General features: G+C 44.4%; 1 protein-coding gene across 3 annotated transcripts in view; it reads right to left on the bottom strand.

The window, feature by feature from the left end:
* LOC138285803 (adenine phosphoribosyltransferase-like) overlaps positions 1-17,434 on the bottom strand; it is a 204,083-nt gene that overhangs the window by 73,912 nt on the left and 112,737 nt on the right. The window lies entirely within an intron of this gene.

Here is a 17,434-nt window from a genome sequence, read left to right as displayed (position 1 = left end):
AGAGGAACAGTGGTGAGAGGGGCACACCCAACAACAGGGCCTCACAAACAGTGTTGTGCACCAACCCAACCACTGTCATACAGCAACCCACTCACCATCATATATTCATAAAGCAGTCATACACCTACACATCTACCATCATACATCAACACAAGTAACATCATACATCCACAAACTCACCATGTGACAAGCATCCTTTGCTAGCACATTTTCCATCACACTTGCAGATAACCCATATCATGCACCAACACAAACACCATCTTACGTGCACACAATTCATATCATATACCAACGCATCCACCATCAAATGTCAGCCTAACCAGCAGCAAAAGTCCACACGACCAACATCAGATGTCCACACAACTAGCATCATAATCCAAAGTATCCGCCATCATATACTCACCTAACTTCATACATCCACAAAAACAATATATACACACCACAAACAACACCATATGTCCCGCACAAATCTTCACATACCAAAAATACCCACATCATCAGTGTTTGATTTGTAAAACAGTAAGTGCAAAAGCCCTTGTCACAAGGCCACCCATTTCCCCAGCCAGCACGACCAATGACAGTACAACAGACTGTCAACACAACTACTAACCATCACAGTCCTGCAAGTGTAACAATTCAGACTCTTCCAGGCCCCCAAAGCTATAAGAATGGCTTAGGCGGCATGTATTAGTCATTTTTAATGTGTACTGCATTAATAAACAACTGTTGTGCTCATCTCTAAACTAGACAAAGAGCGACACCATGTGGCGTACTGTCATACATGCCAGTATTGACAATTAAGTGCTAGTGTCGAGCACCGGAAACCACCGGCTCAAATTAAGAACTGCACATCATTCATCCATGTTAAAAACATTAGCCTTATACTTAAAGGCTTACCTAATAGACTTACATTAAAAGCTCAATATATCCACCATCATATGTCAACACAACTAACATCAAGACATTCACCAGCATGCATCTATATAATCATGTCTTGGGCACCAACCATAATATGCAATTCTAACGTTCTTCATATATCCACTCAAGCAACATCATACACCAATACACACCATCACATAACACAACAAACATCATGTGCCCACATAATCCATCATCCACCAACATAAGCCAAAATAAATTCACATATCCACTATCATATGCCAGCACAGGTACCATCATGCATCCACACAACCAATATCACACACCAACACACCTTTCATCATATGTCCACATAACCATCATAGATCAAAACCCGCTTTGTAGGTCAACACACCCACATTCAAACATCCATACAACCCACTTTGTACACACAACCAACATATGTCAACATATCCACCACCAAAGGCTATGTTGGTATTTGTGTTGGTGCATCATGGTGAGTGTGTTGGCTTATGATGGTGAGTGCGTGTGCATATGCTGGCATCTGTCTGAGAATAAGATGTGGATGGTGTTGGCCGATGATGTTGGTTGTATAGATGTATGATGTGGTGTATTGTTGTAGGATGTCAGTTTAGTGTCTGCTTGATGATATATAGATGTAGAACAACCTCAGACAGCAAACTAGCATTTGGCTTACACAGCTGATCTCAGATCGATCCCTCAGGTTACATCAATGGCCTATGTTCATGCCTTTGAGAGCAGAACTATCCCTCAAGCTACAGTGCTCTTACAGGTTCAGACATCTGACAACAAAGTTGTCATTCAGGTTAAAAAGACTGCACACGGAGTACACCTCTGATAGCATATCAGTCTTTCAGCTAAAGAAGTCCTTATAGATCAAGCTTCTGATAGCTAAGCTAACTATATTGTAACACAGATCTTACTTACCTAGTTATATGACAGGAGAGCTATCCCTCAGGGTGCAAAGACCCTACAACTTCAGGCATCTGATAGCAAATCCATGCTTTCACACTGTACAGAGCATTTAAGCTCAGGCCCTTGACTTCAGCAGATAAGAGTGGATGCAATGGGTTCATGTTAATGTCTGACAAGGAAATGTTAGGCAGTCAGACAAGAAAAGGGAAAAGGATGTTCACCTTCAGGAGATGCCACATTGGTCCGGCAACATGCCATAAGGAGGAGTATAAGAGTAGAAGGTTCATCATGTGCCCTATACACATTCCCTAGAGCTCCCACGTGGCTGAGTGATTCTGTGTCATAAGAATTTCTATCTTGAAGGCACTTTGAACATTGGTGTTTTTCTTTTTTCTTTGAATATGTTCACCTTTCAAGTACATTTTAGTTCTGAAGAAATGTGTAAACCTAATGCTTGCAACCTGTAGTATTAGTTTGATAATCTTGTTTAATATTAGTATTCTGGTTATAAGCAAGGTAGATGTGTTGTAGCTTTAAGCTGACTAGAATGTCGGCTTAGAAAATGTTGTGTACTGATTTATGTAATTCCCAGAAGTCAGCTGAAAGCAGCTGGCTTCAGGGAATCTAGTCTCAAGGCGGACTACTGTTAAACCTGAAGATGCAACATTAATACCAGTGACCATCTTTACTGTAACACAGAACCTTTAGAGTCAACAGGGTGCAATATACATTGGAAATCAGCAACTTTCAACATTAGAGTCACATTGGACACTGCTTTCAAAAGTTAAAGTTAATATTGTTTAATGAACAGCAATATAGGGTCAGATGTACAAAAAATGTGTTTGTGATTTCTTAATTGTGAATTTTTGCAATTCGCAATTAGGAAATCGCAAACAGCGATGTACTTATGTGTCCTAATCATATTTAGAGATTCCCAGTGGATTGCAAATAGATCTGCCTCATTAATATTTGTGAGGTAAGTCGCAATTTGTGACCCATTGGGAATGGCCAAATATCACAGGGATGGCGGTCAGCTGGGGTCAGCAGACCACCATGTCTGTGATTTTTAAATAAAGAAATTATTTTTAAATGCAGCCAGTTTTTCTTAAAGAAAAGGGGGATGGGTTTCAAAAAGAAAACTGAGAAGTTTTCATTTAGGTCGAGCCTGCAAGAGCATGCGCTCTCACTTGCGAAACTCTTATGTTCAATAATGGGCTTGGATCGCACCCATAGCTTGGCATTTGTTGGAATCATTGCTGCTCTTCTTTAATGTCTTAACATGAATCACTTCTTTTTCTTGTTGTGGTGCATAGACTAAGCGCAGATTAATTAGCTTTGATTAGTGTCCCACCGCTGGCTAGTTGCTGCGTCTGGAATTCAGGCGGGACTGATAGATTTAAGTGCATTACAGCATTGAAGTAGGATAGATAAAATTCAAAATCTAGGTTCAGTGGCAGCTGCAGGGATGTAAAGTTTGTCTACCAGGTCTAATGGCTGTTTCCTGTTTTGGAGAGTTAGAAAATTGTACTTTTTATATTACTGTTATTTGCTAAGCACACGCCCATCCCTTCTGTGTTGTTTTAGAACCTGTGGGTTCACCAGTTGTCATTGTGGTGAAAGCAACTGTAATGGGATGATGAAATAGTAGCATGTGGGTGCTCTCATTTAATATTTTAGTTAGTTTATGTCCCATCTGATATCTAAGCCGAAGGATGAGACTTGAGGATCCAAATGCTCCTTGGGTGCAAGAGAAAACATTTTTTTTCAATTTGCCATTCCCAGGCCAAACACTAAATGTTGTCAAACTAGAATGGTGGGCACAGAACATAGTAAAATATGTGTATGCCTTAATCAACTCTAAGGGGTTTGCAGTAAAAATACTGCACAGAGAGGGCAGCGGGGGGTGGGGGCAGGATGTGGGGAGCACTGACAAAAGATGGGCCAAAAATGTTGTCTAACGAAAAAATAAAATGAAAAAGGTTGTGGCTACAAAAAATATGTTGTATCTTATACGGCAAGGTAATTGTACTAAGAGCAGGGGCAAGGGAGGATCCTCCAACTAAGGTAGAGAGAAGCATTTACTGCAAGGGGGGAATGAGGTGCTGTAACTAGTAAGGGGGGTTGAGGATTCGAGGAAGTGTAGCTTTAATGGGTAGCAAGGTGCTGGTAGAGAGCAAGTGTTGATTGTGTTAAGTGGTAGCTTATGGCTTTTAGAGTTCAGGGATGGGCACCGTTAAGGGATTTTTAAGTGTTTTTTGGGGTTCACGGAAGAGTGGCATTAAGGAGTAGTTTGTATTTTTAAGGTTCAGAGAAGGATAGAGTAAAAGGGTGGTAAAGTCTTTAGTGATCAGAGAAGGGTAGTGCTAAGGGGTAGTAAAAGTTTGTTAGGGTTCAAGGAAGAATAGCAATAAGGGGAAGCAAAGGGCTTTTAGGATCAGGTAAGCACATCATTAAGGGATATTGAGGGCTTTTTAGAGTTAAAGGGTTTTATTAAGGTATAGTAAGGGTGTTTTTAGAGTTCAGGCAAGGGTTCCATTAAGGTATAGTAACGGTGTTTTTAGGATTCAGGCAAGGGTTCCATTAAGATATAGTAAGGGTGTTTTTAGGGTTCAGGTAAGGTTACCGGTAAAGGCTACTAAGGAGTTCTAGCAGTCGGGGAAGATTACCGTTAAGGAGTGATAAGGGATTGGTAGGGTTCGGGGATTGGTAGTGTTAAGGGGTAGTAAGGGGATGGTAAGCTTCAGGGATTGGTAGAATTCGGGGGGAGAAGGGATTTTAGGGTTCAGGGAAGAATATTGTTTAGGGGTACTAAGGTTTTTAGGATTCATGGAAGGGTAGCATTAAGGGGTAGTTTGTGTTTTAAGGATTCAAGGATGGGAAGCGTTAAGGAGTATTAAGAGGCTTTTAGGGTATAGATAGGAATATTAAATAATGTATGTGAGAAAAAAAGACTTAAAATTGAACATTTATGATATTGCCCTAAGTAATAATGAAGGACATGACTTAATTACTTTGACAAATGGACTTTAATGTACTCAACACTTTAAAAATCGATTGTTACATACGACCCTTTAAGGCGAAGGTAAATAACATGTAAAAACACATACAAACCGGAAATGGGAGTAGCTGTTTGCCTTGTCATGGTACCAAAGATCATTAGTGGTCAAAAAAGCAGAACAGAGGCAAGGAGGGGAAAGATTGCAGGAGGGGCCAAGGGAAGGGCAGGGAAATGGTGCGGATGTGCAAAGTGCAGGGTGAGGTGACAGGGGCAAGTGTGGAGGCGAAAATATTAAGTAACGAGGGGGAGAGGAAACAGGTTAGAAGTAGAGTCCAGCTGGGAGGCAGAGGGAGGGGAAAGGGAGTAGCCTGTTATGTACGAATGATGTGGGGAAACGTAGCTTTCAATGGTGCAGCAGGTGCAGTGGCACTGGGCCGCAGACACCTGGGGGCTCATTTGTACCCTGCTTATTGCTGTATTTTACTACACAAACAGCAAGGCTAGGCAGGGAATGGGCGTGCTGACTGTTGTAGAGTGCCCCTTTTAGGATGGTCACCCTACACTTTTTGCCTGTTGATGCTGTTTTGTTGACCTGTTAGTGTACTGAGGCCTGCTAGCCAGACCTCAGTGCTTATGCTCTTTCCCTTAAACTGTATGTCAAATTGCTTAGGCCAATTGGCAAAGACTTTACCACCCCTGTAAGTCCCTATTAAATGGTACCAGTGGTACCCAGGGTAAAGGGGTCACCAGGGTTGCAGCAATTATTGTGCCACCCTGGGTGCCCCCAGGTAAAAGGTAGACTGCAGAGCTGCCATGTCTGCCTGCACGAGCAGCCTGCTGCTCGAGTAAGACTCTGCCCATCCACACCAGGTGCAGGCAGAGTCTTCTTTACTGCCCATAGACAGGTCAGTCACCCCTAAGACAGACCTCCTCTATCCCAGGAGACAAGGTGCACTGTTCTATGAGTGAGGACATATGTGTATAAGCACATATGACCCCGTGTTAGCATCTAAAGGTTAATGCTGACATGAGTAACCAGCGGTCCATCAGATAACGTGGGCTGGTATCTGGGCACTACCCTGCTGTCCAGCTCCGTGATGGCCCGGCCGATGCCCCCGTGTTTGGTATCAAACACTGTGCTTTTTAACCCGGAGTGTGATGTCAGTACTCCAGATTAAATTACATACGCCCTGGTGGCACCCTTAGAGGGTACCCACCAAGTTAAACAGTCCTCTGCTGTTTTGACGGGCTCTCTCGAGTCTCTGTCACCACAGACCAGAAGTCTGCCCTTCTGCTGGTCATGCTAGAACATCCAGGGGATGGAGACAAAGGCCCTGGACAGGAAGGAGGTCACACCTCCTCCTCCCAGGCTGGCTAGTGTGAAAAGGCAATCAAAGCAGTGAAGCTCAAAGGCTTCACCATCCCTGATGTGCAGATCCCTGTCCCCCAGTGGACGACAAAGCTTTTCCTGCCTTGACCAGCTCGAAAGGTGGGAAAATTAGATATGAATGAGGCGTACATCTCCAAAAGGGTGGGCTAGGAGGTCTGTACAGCCGAGGAAGGGTTCTGCTGTATTGGCAACCCTTAGGAATAAGGGGTTCTGGGTAGAAAGTGACATCATCCCACAGAAAGTTGTCACCATAGGGGCAGACTAGCCGTGGGGGCCAGTAGCCCATTTGCCACTGTGCCTCAAACCCTTAATGCCCCTAAACTTGGAATTAAAGGGCTCCCCTGACACCAGACCCTCAGTTCCCACCTGGAAAAGAAGAAGAGGCACAAAGAGACGTCACCACCAACAACAGGACCTGGACTCCATCACAAGTGCAAAGAAGAGGACACAGACGTGACCCGAGGAGCCTAGTACTGGAACCGAGTGCCCGACGTGTGCCCAAGGTTAAGGCCTGTTGGTCCCAGCCAGAGTGACCACTGTGGACACCGAGTAAACAATCAACACTCCGCTGACTGGTGGCATCAGTCCCCTGCAACCTGCAGGTGAAGCGATGTGTGGAAGTAAACAAAATGTGACCCAACAGGCTCCGTGTGACTGAGTCTAAACAAACTGGGTGTCAGCCTCCAAAGAGTAGGAGTGAGGTATCCACCAAGTGTTGAGCCTCTACTCCCCACTAGACGACCTCCAGCCAAAGAAAAACCCGTGGAGCATCTTTGCCGCTACCAAGGCTTGTCTGTCGCCTACCTGGAAACAGACGACCTCTCAAACATCACCGACTCCAGAGCTGAACACTATCACAGAGACCAATGTCTGCAGTGGCCCCACCCTGTGGTTCGCTGCCTGAAGGAGGTGACCTTGAGTAAAGCAGCAAAGCATCAAAGCATCTTTGATGTGACCAGCTCCTGTGATTGACAGCTAGAAGCCACCTCTGCACCCCGAGTCATCGGACATGGTGGCATCGATCCAACTGTTGAATCCTGGTCCTGGGCCCCCAAGGACCTCTACATCACAAGAGAAGAACGTGTGTCCACCCCCAAGTGCCCTTTTGCTAAGTGGTACAAACTTACTAGTAGCCACGGATCCATTCAGCACCAAGGACAGCCAAAGACCCTCTGCACCCGGACTCCCTGGGCAAGGTAACCAAAATCTTACTGCTATCCCTTAGTCTCGGTCCCCGCAGAACCTTATGTCTAGGTGGGCTCCAAGGAACTCGCCCTGCAAGTGCCCAAGTGCACACCTTGAATTTCCTCATTGACACCAATTATAACTGTTTTACAAAGTGAATAGCAGTGATTTATCAACGCTTTCAAAATTCACAACTCCCATTGTGTGTAACTTAAAAAGTTTATTCTGGTGTCCACACGGCCCTCTAAGTGGCCTGACCTCCACCCTACCAGGACTGAGCTGGGTAACATGCTAGTATTACGTGGTAGGACCCCCCCAGTCATGCCACATAATACTGCCACCTTGCTACACTGATTCAGTGGTTGTAGATTTGTCAGGTGCAAGTGAGCCTATGAGTCTCCTAACAGCTAATGGCTGGATGGCATGGAAGAAAATTAGTTACTTACCTGTAACTGCAGTTCTCCAGTATTGGTATCTTTCATAGATTCACATGCTTGAATCATCCCCGTCGTCGGAGTGGGAGCCTCACGGTAAACTTAAATATATAAAAAGCAGTAAGTCAGTAAAAGTAAAACCAGTAGGCCCTAGTAGGCCTCATAGGGTATTTTACAGTCTATCCACTTTGTTTTGTGAAAAGACCCAAACTTGAGTATCAACCAATCAGGATTCAGCCCCTCCCAAACACTCCCAACAGAGGCTGAATTCCCTCAGATTTTCTAGTAGGAGTGTGAAGTTTAATATCTGTATAATAGGGGAGCCTCTGAGGGGAGGAGGGTGGGTCGCATGTGAATCTATGAAAGATACCAATACTGGAGAACTGCAGTTACAGGTAAGTAACTAATTTTCTTCTCCAGTATTGGATCTTTCATAGATTCACATGCTTGAATCAGAGTAACGAGCAGTAATGTTTTCTTACTTACTGAATTACATTGACTGTAATTCCATCGTAATTCTATACGTGATGTGATTCACATTAGTTCAGTTTAAATATGCACTTACATATAATTATATTTATATTCATAGACATCCAAATATAAGAGCAATAAAAGGTGTGTGGCAAGAAATCCTGACACAATTTATGCTATTATTATGGAGAATACGACACGTCAAACAGTATAAGAAAATGAACCATTAATGACCATACCTCGAGTGTGGTGGTGGGATGTGTAAGAGGCTCACCTTAACGAAATAGATGCCTCAGCACTGCTTGTCCCACTGCTGTATCGACCTGGTTAGTCTCCTCTAGACAGTAATGTCTTGTAAATGTGTGTTGGCTGGACCATGTCGCTGCTCTACAGATGCTATGTAGTGGTACACCTGCAAAGAGTGCAGCTGAAGTGGCTACCGATCTTGTAGAGTGGGCTCTCACCCTGGTGTGGAGCGGCTTTCCTGCTTTTGAATGGCAGAATTGAATCGCCAGGCCAATCCATCTTGCTAAAGTCTGTTTGGACACCGCGTGTCCCTTCTTTGTTCCGCCGAATGCTACAAATAATTGATCCGACTGGCGGATGGCCTGAGTTTTCTGTAGATAAAACTTTAAACATCTTTTAATATCGAGAGAATGTAATGTTTTTTCCGCCACTGTTTGCGGATTTGGAAAAAAGGTTTTTAAGATGACTGGTTCATTTAAATGAAATGTTGAGGGAACTTTCGGAATGAATTTAGGATTTGTCCGCAGGATGACACCTGAGTTTGTAAACTGTAGGAACGGCTGTTTGATAGTGAACGCCTGAATGTCACTGACTCTTTTTGCCGAAGTAAGAGCTAACAGTAACGCTGTTTTGCATGCGAGGAATTTTAGGTCAGCTTTGTGGATCGGCTCAAAAGGAGCTTTCATGAGCTGCATCAACACAACATTCAATGACCATAGAGGCGGAGGTTTCCTAATTGGCGGGAAGACCCGAAAAAGGCCCTTCATAAATTGTTTGACAATTCTTGTGGAACACAAAGAGAGTCTGTCTGGTGATCTGCGGTATCTGGAAATTGCTGCCAGATGTACCCGTATGGAAGAATATGCAAGTCCTGATTTTGCCAGGAGCAGGAGATATGGAAGTATTTGTTCCGGAGTAGAAGATAAAGGATGTATATTTTCCGCTGCACACCAAATACAAAACCGTTTCCATTTAAGTCTATAGGTTTTGTTGGTAGTGTCAGCTCTAGCTTTTGCTAAGATGTCTCTACACTCTGGAGAAATTTTGAGATTTAAGTATTCATTGTGTTCAGGAGCCAAGCCGACAAATGAAGAGACAACGGATGTGGGTGTGTGACTTGTCCCTGGTGCATCGTTAAAAGAGTCGGACTCTGTCTGAGTGGTAGATGTGGTCGTTCGGAGAGCATGAGGAGCTCCGTATACCATATTTGTCTGGGCCATCTGGGAGCTATGAGTAGAAGTCGACACCCCTCCGTCTTCATTTTTCTGATGACTCTCGGAATGAGCGGGATCGGAGGAAAAGCGTAGGCATAAACTCCTGACTATCTCATCGAAAACGCATTCCCCCACGAATCTTTTTGGGGAAGCCAACTTGCGTAGAACTGGCATTTCTTGTTCTCGAGAGTGGCAAATAGGTCTAAGTTTGGTTTGCCCCATAATAGAAACAGGCCATTGAGAATTTTCTGGTCTAGCTCCCACTCGTGATAAGGAATCACTGTCCTGCTCAGGGTGTCTGCTAGAACATTGATCTGTCCTGGCACATGCTCCGCTTTTAGTGAAATATTGTGTTTGATGGCCCATGTCCAAATTTGTTGGGCTAGCTGCGAGAGTTGTAGGGATCTTGTGCCTCCTTGCTTGTTTAGATAAAACATGCTGGTCATGTTGTCCGTCCGGATTAAGACGCTTGAACATTGTATCTTTGGCAAGAAAGCTTTTAGAGCTAAGTGTATTGCTTTGAGTTCTAGATAATTGATGTGGAGCTGGCTCTCTTGCTGATTCCAGAGTCCGCTGATTTGCAGGTCCTGGCAGTGTGCACCCCATCCTTCTAGAGAGGCATCCGTTGTTACTATGTAACTTGGTGTTTGAAGAAGAAAAGACAGCCCTTTTGAGAAATTGGTTGGAGTCGCCCACCACCTCATAGTGTTCTTCATTAGAGGCGTTATGCGAATCTTGTCTTCGAAGGAGCCGTGGACCTGTGTCCATTGTATGTCCAATTGCTCTTGCAGGGGTCGCATATGGAGCCTGCAATCTGGGACTAGCGGAATGCACGATGATATCATTCCGAGCAATGATTTGTAGATGCGGACTGAAACGAACTTTTTTCTGGATAGGTTGTCTGCCAAAGAGGTTAACTTTTGTTTCCTCTCGTGTGATGGGTACGCTTTGCTGCGTACTGTGTCCAAAATTGCTCCCAAGAAACTCAATTCTTGTTTGGGGTATATCTGAGATTTCTGGTAGTTGACTACAAACCCCAGGCTGTGTAACAACTGAAGGCAATAGGAAATATGATTTGTTACTTGGAATTTTGAGGGTGCCTTTATAAGCTAGTCATCCAGGTAAGGGAAGACCTGGATACCTGACTGGCGAAGATGTGCTGCTACTGGAGCTAACATTTTTGTGAAGATTCTGGGGGCTGATTTGAGACCGAATGGTAGAACCCGGAATTGGAGGTGCATACGTCCTACCCTGAACCTTAAAAATTTGCGATGTTTGCGATATATGGGGATATGAAAATAAGCATCCTGGAGGTCTAGGGATGCCATCCAATCTCCTGTGTTTAAGAGACGCAGGACATCCTGCAACGTTACCATCCTGAACGATTGTTTCTTTAGAAACTTGTTTAGTGCTCTCAAGTCCAGGATGGGGCGCCAGTCTCCTGATGGTTTCTTTAGAAGGAAAAACCGGGAGTAGAATCCTTTGTTCTTTTGAGATAAAGGGACTGGTTCTATTGCTCCTTTTGTTAGCATTATTCTTACTTCCCTGAGAAGTTGGCCCAACCTCGGAGGCGGTGTACCCGATGGAGGGACACTCGGTGGTGTTTGCATGAATTCCAGAGTATGACCTCTGGTCACTACATCTAGTACCCATCTGTCCGATGTTATAGCCTTCCACTTGGGGAAATAAGAATTGATGCGACCTCCGACCTTCAATATTGATTGGGGAGGTGTTGAGATTATCCGCTGGTCATTGCTTTCTGCCTGTATCTCTTCCTCGGGCAGCTCCTCTTCCTCTAGCCGGATGTTTGTAAGCTGCGGCTGGTGGTAATCGATAATGCTGCTGTTGTTGATGGTGCTGATGTCCTGGTCCTGTGGAGGAAGATGGATATTGTGACCTGTATTGTTGGTATCCACCTCGAAAGGAGTAATTACCTCTACCCCTTGCTCCACGAAAAGGTAGTTTTTTATACTGCAGGGTACCTAGGGATTTTGCTGTATCGGTATCCGTCTTGATAGCCTGCAGCATGTCGTCGACATGTTTGCCAAACAAACTCTCTCCATCGAAGGGCATGTCGAGAACACGAGTTTGGACTTCTGGTCTGAATGAAGTAGCTTTAAGCCACCCTTGTCTGCGCAGGACTGCTGCTCCAGCTAATTGTCGAAAGCCAGTGAGGGAAATATCTATTGCAGTGTCTATCATCTCTGCGGAGACCCTTTCTCCCTCCTGCAAGACCTTTTTGGCTTCCACCTTGAGATCTTCTGGCAGTGAATCTACAAAAGCGGACATGTCTGCCCACATCTGGCGATCGTACCTTCCCAGGATGGCGAGGGAATTGGCCACCTTGACCGTTACTGCAGCAACCGAGGAGAATTTCTTACCAATATTGTCTAGTCTCCTTCCCTCTTTGTCTGGGGGAGATGCAATAGGCGTAGAGGGGTTTTTGGATCGTCGTTGAGCCGCCTGTGATATAACCGAGTCAGGTTTCGGCTGTGAGACTAAACAGGCCGGAGAATCATCTGGGGCCTTGTATTTTTTCTCTAGCCTTGGCATTTGTGAAGGCACTGTTGCCGGGTTTTTCATTGCCTTCAAACCCTCTTGCCATAAGAAATCCACAATCGGTATGGCTCTTACAGATCTCTTTGATGGCTCTTTAAAGTCATACAAAAAACACTCAGTTTCATGGGAAACAATTGCCAGGCCAAAACGTTTCGCCGCTCTCTCTATGATATTATGGAAACCTCCTATGTCTTCTGGAGGAGAATCCACTGGAGCTGCTGGAGGTGGAGATGGTGTGGGAACGAGATAATCGTCCCATTCACTAGCCGCTGAATCTGCTAGCTCGCCCTCTTCCCTTTCGTCGTCCGACGAGAGGTAAGCTTCCGGAGCTTGGCTAGTTACAGGTCTACTAGCCTGTGGCTTTTCGGAAACATTAGTAGTTTGAGCTTGCTGGTAACTCTGAGGTCTAGGTGGCGTGGACTGAGTTGACGGTGGGAACCTTTTATAGTAGTCCTTCAACATATGTTGTAAATCTGTCACTAATGTGCTAGCCATCGCCAGTGGCGATGGTTGGTTTGCCTGTGGATAAGATGTTGAAGCATAACTATGCTGGTAATGTTGATCCTCTTCTTCATCAAACTCTTGACATTTGACATTTAGTTGGGACGGGCTACTAGCTGCCCCAAACATTCCTTGATCCTCATCATCATCATCGTCCAAAAGATGTTGCGGTGGGTATGGCAGCACTTTACTTGGTGATGTATGTATCGGCAAAATGTCAGATGGCTTGTCCCCTATATTAATAAGGGAAAGGGGTAAGAATCTGGTGGAGTCCTCATGATGGTATGAGGAATGATCTGGTGAAATGTCCCAAGGTTTGTAAACTGTTAATGCTGTGGTGATCGTCGGTTCCATCGTCGACGGTTCCCTCGTCGACGGTTCCCTCGTCGACGGTTCACTCGTCGACGGTTCCCTCGTCGACGGTACTGTCGTCGACGGGTCTCTCGTCGACACTTCCGTCCATGACTGCGTCTTTGTCAATGGGTCCTTAGTCGACGGTCCCTTCGTCGACGGGTATTTTACCGACGACGGTCGCTTCGCCGACGTATCTTGCGTAGATGGGTTTTTTAGTGCCCTGGATGATTTGTGAACCCAGGAGGCCTCCGCCGTCGACGCTGTGGTTGCCGACGAAGCTCTTTTGAAGATTTTTGCAGTAATAATCGTCGTCGATGACAACGGCGACGACGTCATAATCATCGGTGATGATGGTGTTGTGAACGTCGACGATACCGTGGTCGCTGTTACCGTCGACACTGTCGTCGACGGGGCGGTCGTCGACGGTTGTTTTTTCACCGACAAGAGTTTTTCTGGCTCTTTTTGTGGTGACAGAGACAGGGATGGTTTCTTTGAGGTGCTTTTCCGGTGTAACGGCGTAGTAGGTTCTGAATGAACCTTTTTTGGTCCATGTTTAACTGCCTCTTCAGTTAAGACTTGTTTTGTCTTTTTGTGCATTTTTCTTGGTGGTTCATCCGCACCTCTATCTCTCTCACCTGTTCTTTTCTGAGGGCGAGAAGTTTGTGGTGACTCTTCGCTGTCTGATGAAGGATGCTCTAAGGCTTTCTGTTTTTGTAGCCATAAGAGAAGTCTACCCTCTCGGTCTTTGAGGGTTTTTTGACTAAAGGTGCGACAGATTTTGCAGTCTCTCACCTTATGGTCTGGATGAAGGCAGTAAATACACTTCTTGTGGGGGTCATCAATATGTAGTCTCTTCTTCCCACAGTTGTCACAGTCTCTGAACAGACCCTTCTTTGCCTTTTCAGACATAGTAAAGTTGTAACTAGTTTCCTGAGAGAAAAAACAATCTTCAGTCAGAAAATAGGAAAAAAACTGAGCAGAGCTCAGGGAGACTCCCTTCACACGACGTGCGGTAGAAAATCTGAGGGAATTCAGCCTCTGTTGGGAGTGTTTGGGAGGGGCTGAATCCTGATTGGTTGATACTCAAGTTTGGGTCTTTTCACAAAACAAAGTGGATAGACTGTAAAATACCCTATGAGGCCTACTAGGGCCTACTGGTTTTACTTTTACTGACTTACTGCTTTTTATATATTTAAGTTTACCGTGAGGCTCCCACCTCGACGACGGGGATGATTCAAGCATGTGAATCTATGAAAGATCCAATACTGGAGAATAGGGATGCTGTGGCAGTATTTAAGTATGTGCCTTCAAGTGATGGTGTGCACACATCTCGTCAACTGATGGGTGATCTGCATGTGATAAATAATGGTGAACATGCGCAATGAATGCATGGCATGTGCAGGTTGTAGAAGAAAAAGGAAGATGTACTAAAGAGGGAAATGGCATGCTGAGGCAGTGATTAGAGCAATTGCTTAAGAGCCGTGGGTCAGCAACAGCATGTGTCCATGACGTTACTGACTTCTGGCAGACGTAACTAGCTTCTGATAGATGATTGTGACTCTGTTATGTGGTCACTGTGAAACGGACCATAAAGATGACTGAGAATGGTGCCAGCTTTAGAGGGATTTTCCACAATCTAGTGTATGGAGGATGGAGAGCCTATCAAGTGTTTTCAACTGGTGAGGCACAGTGTTGAGATGGGAATGTACCCTGCATGGCAGGCTGGTGTGTACCACTTCCCTACCTGCTTGTGAAACTGGTATCCTGACTTTTTCTTTGGCCTTGGCACTAGGCTAATTTAGTTTGTGGGCAAAGGCCTAAACATTGTCCCTGGTAATGCAAGGTCCTAAAACTGTTCTGTGACTTCGAAAAGCACAAGAAGCTGCCCTCAAGGGGTGTGCCACAGGTGCTGAAGACACCCACTGCTGATGTCCAGCCCAGAGGCCACAACTACCTATATAGGTGTTCTGTCTGCCCTCGACAGGAAGGTAGCTATTGTCCAAGACGTGCTACAATGGGAGTCTGCCCTACTGATCCTGCCCAGCAATCAAGTTCCAAGTGAGTTCACTGTTGCAACCCTAGCAGTACAGAAGCCACCACCACATACTGGTCCTGCACTACCACAACTCCATCAACAGTAACACAGACAACTGTGGATTCTAAATTGTGACTGGAACTCAAGAAGCTTAATTCTGTTGTATGAATTACAGACTTTTACCAGGTGAACATGGATTGGTGAAAGCGTATGAGCATCTAAACACTAGGTACTGTTAGTGACCTACACCTAATCCATGTCTAGTCCTGTGTTACATACCAGGAGTAATAATTGCTAGGAAACACGGATAGTGGGGGTGTGGGTTTTGGGGGGTACCAAAGTGGTGTATTGCTTCACTGAAGAACCCAAATTGCGCTGTGTAGTATCTCGTTTTGCTGTGTGATTAAAGTACTTTTTGTTTTAACTCAAACATAATCACTGGGCTGATTGTTGGTTGATTGTCGAGTTCTTAGCTGATGTCCCCCACACTAACTCCCCGGGAAGCCTCTGACTGTTTGCCTTTGCTATCCTAAGAGTCAAGTGCAGAAAGGGTGTACCTGGCCCAGCTTGCAGAGCCACAGTAGAGCAGGACCCGGGGCACCAATGGGAAATTACCTCAAACACCAGGTTTTCGGTGCTGTAGCCCCTGACTGCCCTGTGCCCCGCAGAGATAGTGAGGATGTAGTTAGCTGACAAGCATTCTGCTGTTCGTCAGAAGAGACCTTGTCTGTCAAGAAGCAGCAACCTATCCATATAGCTGGACTGGGTCTAGGATGCCAAGTTAAGTGGATCGTTAAATTCAAGAAAAATCCAATTAAATTAACAAAGTAAGAAAAGGCTGAAGATTTCATGGTGCCAGGTGCTGGCAGACTGATTTAGATATAGCACTTCTGTACAACCCAGAAAGACTGATTAGTTACTGCCCAAACCAACATTATGCAACAGGCTCCTTGTGAAAACTGCTGCATTGTATTTTCCCCACCCAATTTTTAAGTTAAGATTTATAATGCTAATAAGAGCTTTAAACTAGTGTACGATGTCCTGTGCGTCAAAAGTAGTAAAACAAAATAAAAGCATCTCTTTTAATGTAGTTAAATATTTCCCCTTAAAATGTTACATTGCAAGATAAAAATCAATCATTTCATTGTTTATATTTCAGTGCTTCCAGGAACACTGACGTTAGTAAATTATTAGAATGCTACTTAAACCAACACAACAGACTTTGACTCCAGTGGGTCACTTCGCACTAACTTCAGAATTGGAAAATGTGCTACACTTTCTATTAAGTTACATAGTAGGCCCCAGGGCACTCACTATTCCCAGCCTTGGCACTGCACGGTGATAATTTAGAAGTAGGTAGGACAAAAATATTCACCCCGGCATCTTACACTGGTATTTTGTGCAACTGGCCAGGGGACCGTCACATACACTGAAGTCTTTCCAGAGTGTCAATTTTGAAACCTTGGTAGGGGCCTGGTTAGATGAATGCAGCCACTAAAAAATTCAAAACACTGGCTATCCACATGTCCACAGCAAAACAACGGCAGCGTGAGGTACACCGCAGATGGTTTGTTTTACACCGCTCCGATGCTTTTGTGGTAAAAACTTAATTAGATAATTCCCAATTTATTTTTTATGTTTTAAAGTAGGAACACGAACATTTTTCTAAGAATCTCCCCTTTTCCAGATCTTGAAATGATTTTTAATACATTCTGAATGCTACAATTTCTTTGAATAAAAGGGATCATCTTTCAGCTTATACTTTTTTATTTTAGTAAAGTGATACGTTGGAAAGGCTTTATACATTTATTAAACTTAAAATGCAATTGATAACAGTTTCCAGAACTACAAATGACTATCCGGATTTTTTTTTATTCATTATGGGAATTTAGTTTTCCTTTTTGTTTGACTGAAATGTGCGTAATGCTCGCAGTGGATTCGATCCAAATATGTTGCCTTAGATACACCATCCCCCTGCTTCCTGTAGTATTGCTTCTGTGGCAATGCACATTTGCTTGGGTTACACTTTAAATGTTGGGTAATGCAATGAATTTAAGAGTAGTCTCATACAAAAGGTTTTGAACAGAGGAGTAATCGTAGAGTTAGAACAATGACAATGAGGGAGATTCAGTACAGGTTTGCAGCAAATTTAGGAGATGGACCCCACTATCCTTATCTTGGGTCAATATTTATTCATATATTAATATTGTATTCAAGGAAAGGAAGATGCTT

Source organism: Pleurodeles waltl, chromosome 3_1, assembly GCF_031143425.1.
Source record: "Pleurodeles waltl isolate 20211129_DDA chromosome 3_1, aPleWal1.hap1.20221129, whole genome shotgun sequence".
In the NCBI taxonomy this organism is placed as follows: domain Eukaryota; kingdom Metazoa; phylum Chordata; class Amphibia; order Caudata; family Salamandridae; genus Pleurodeles; species Pleurodeles waltl.
This window is presented reverse-complemented; position numbering and strand designations above follow the sequence as displayed.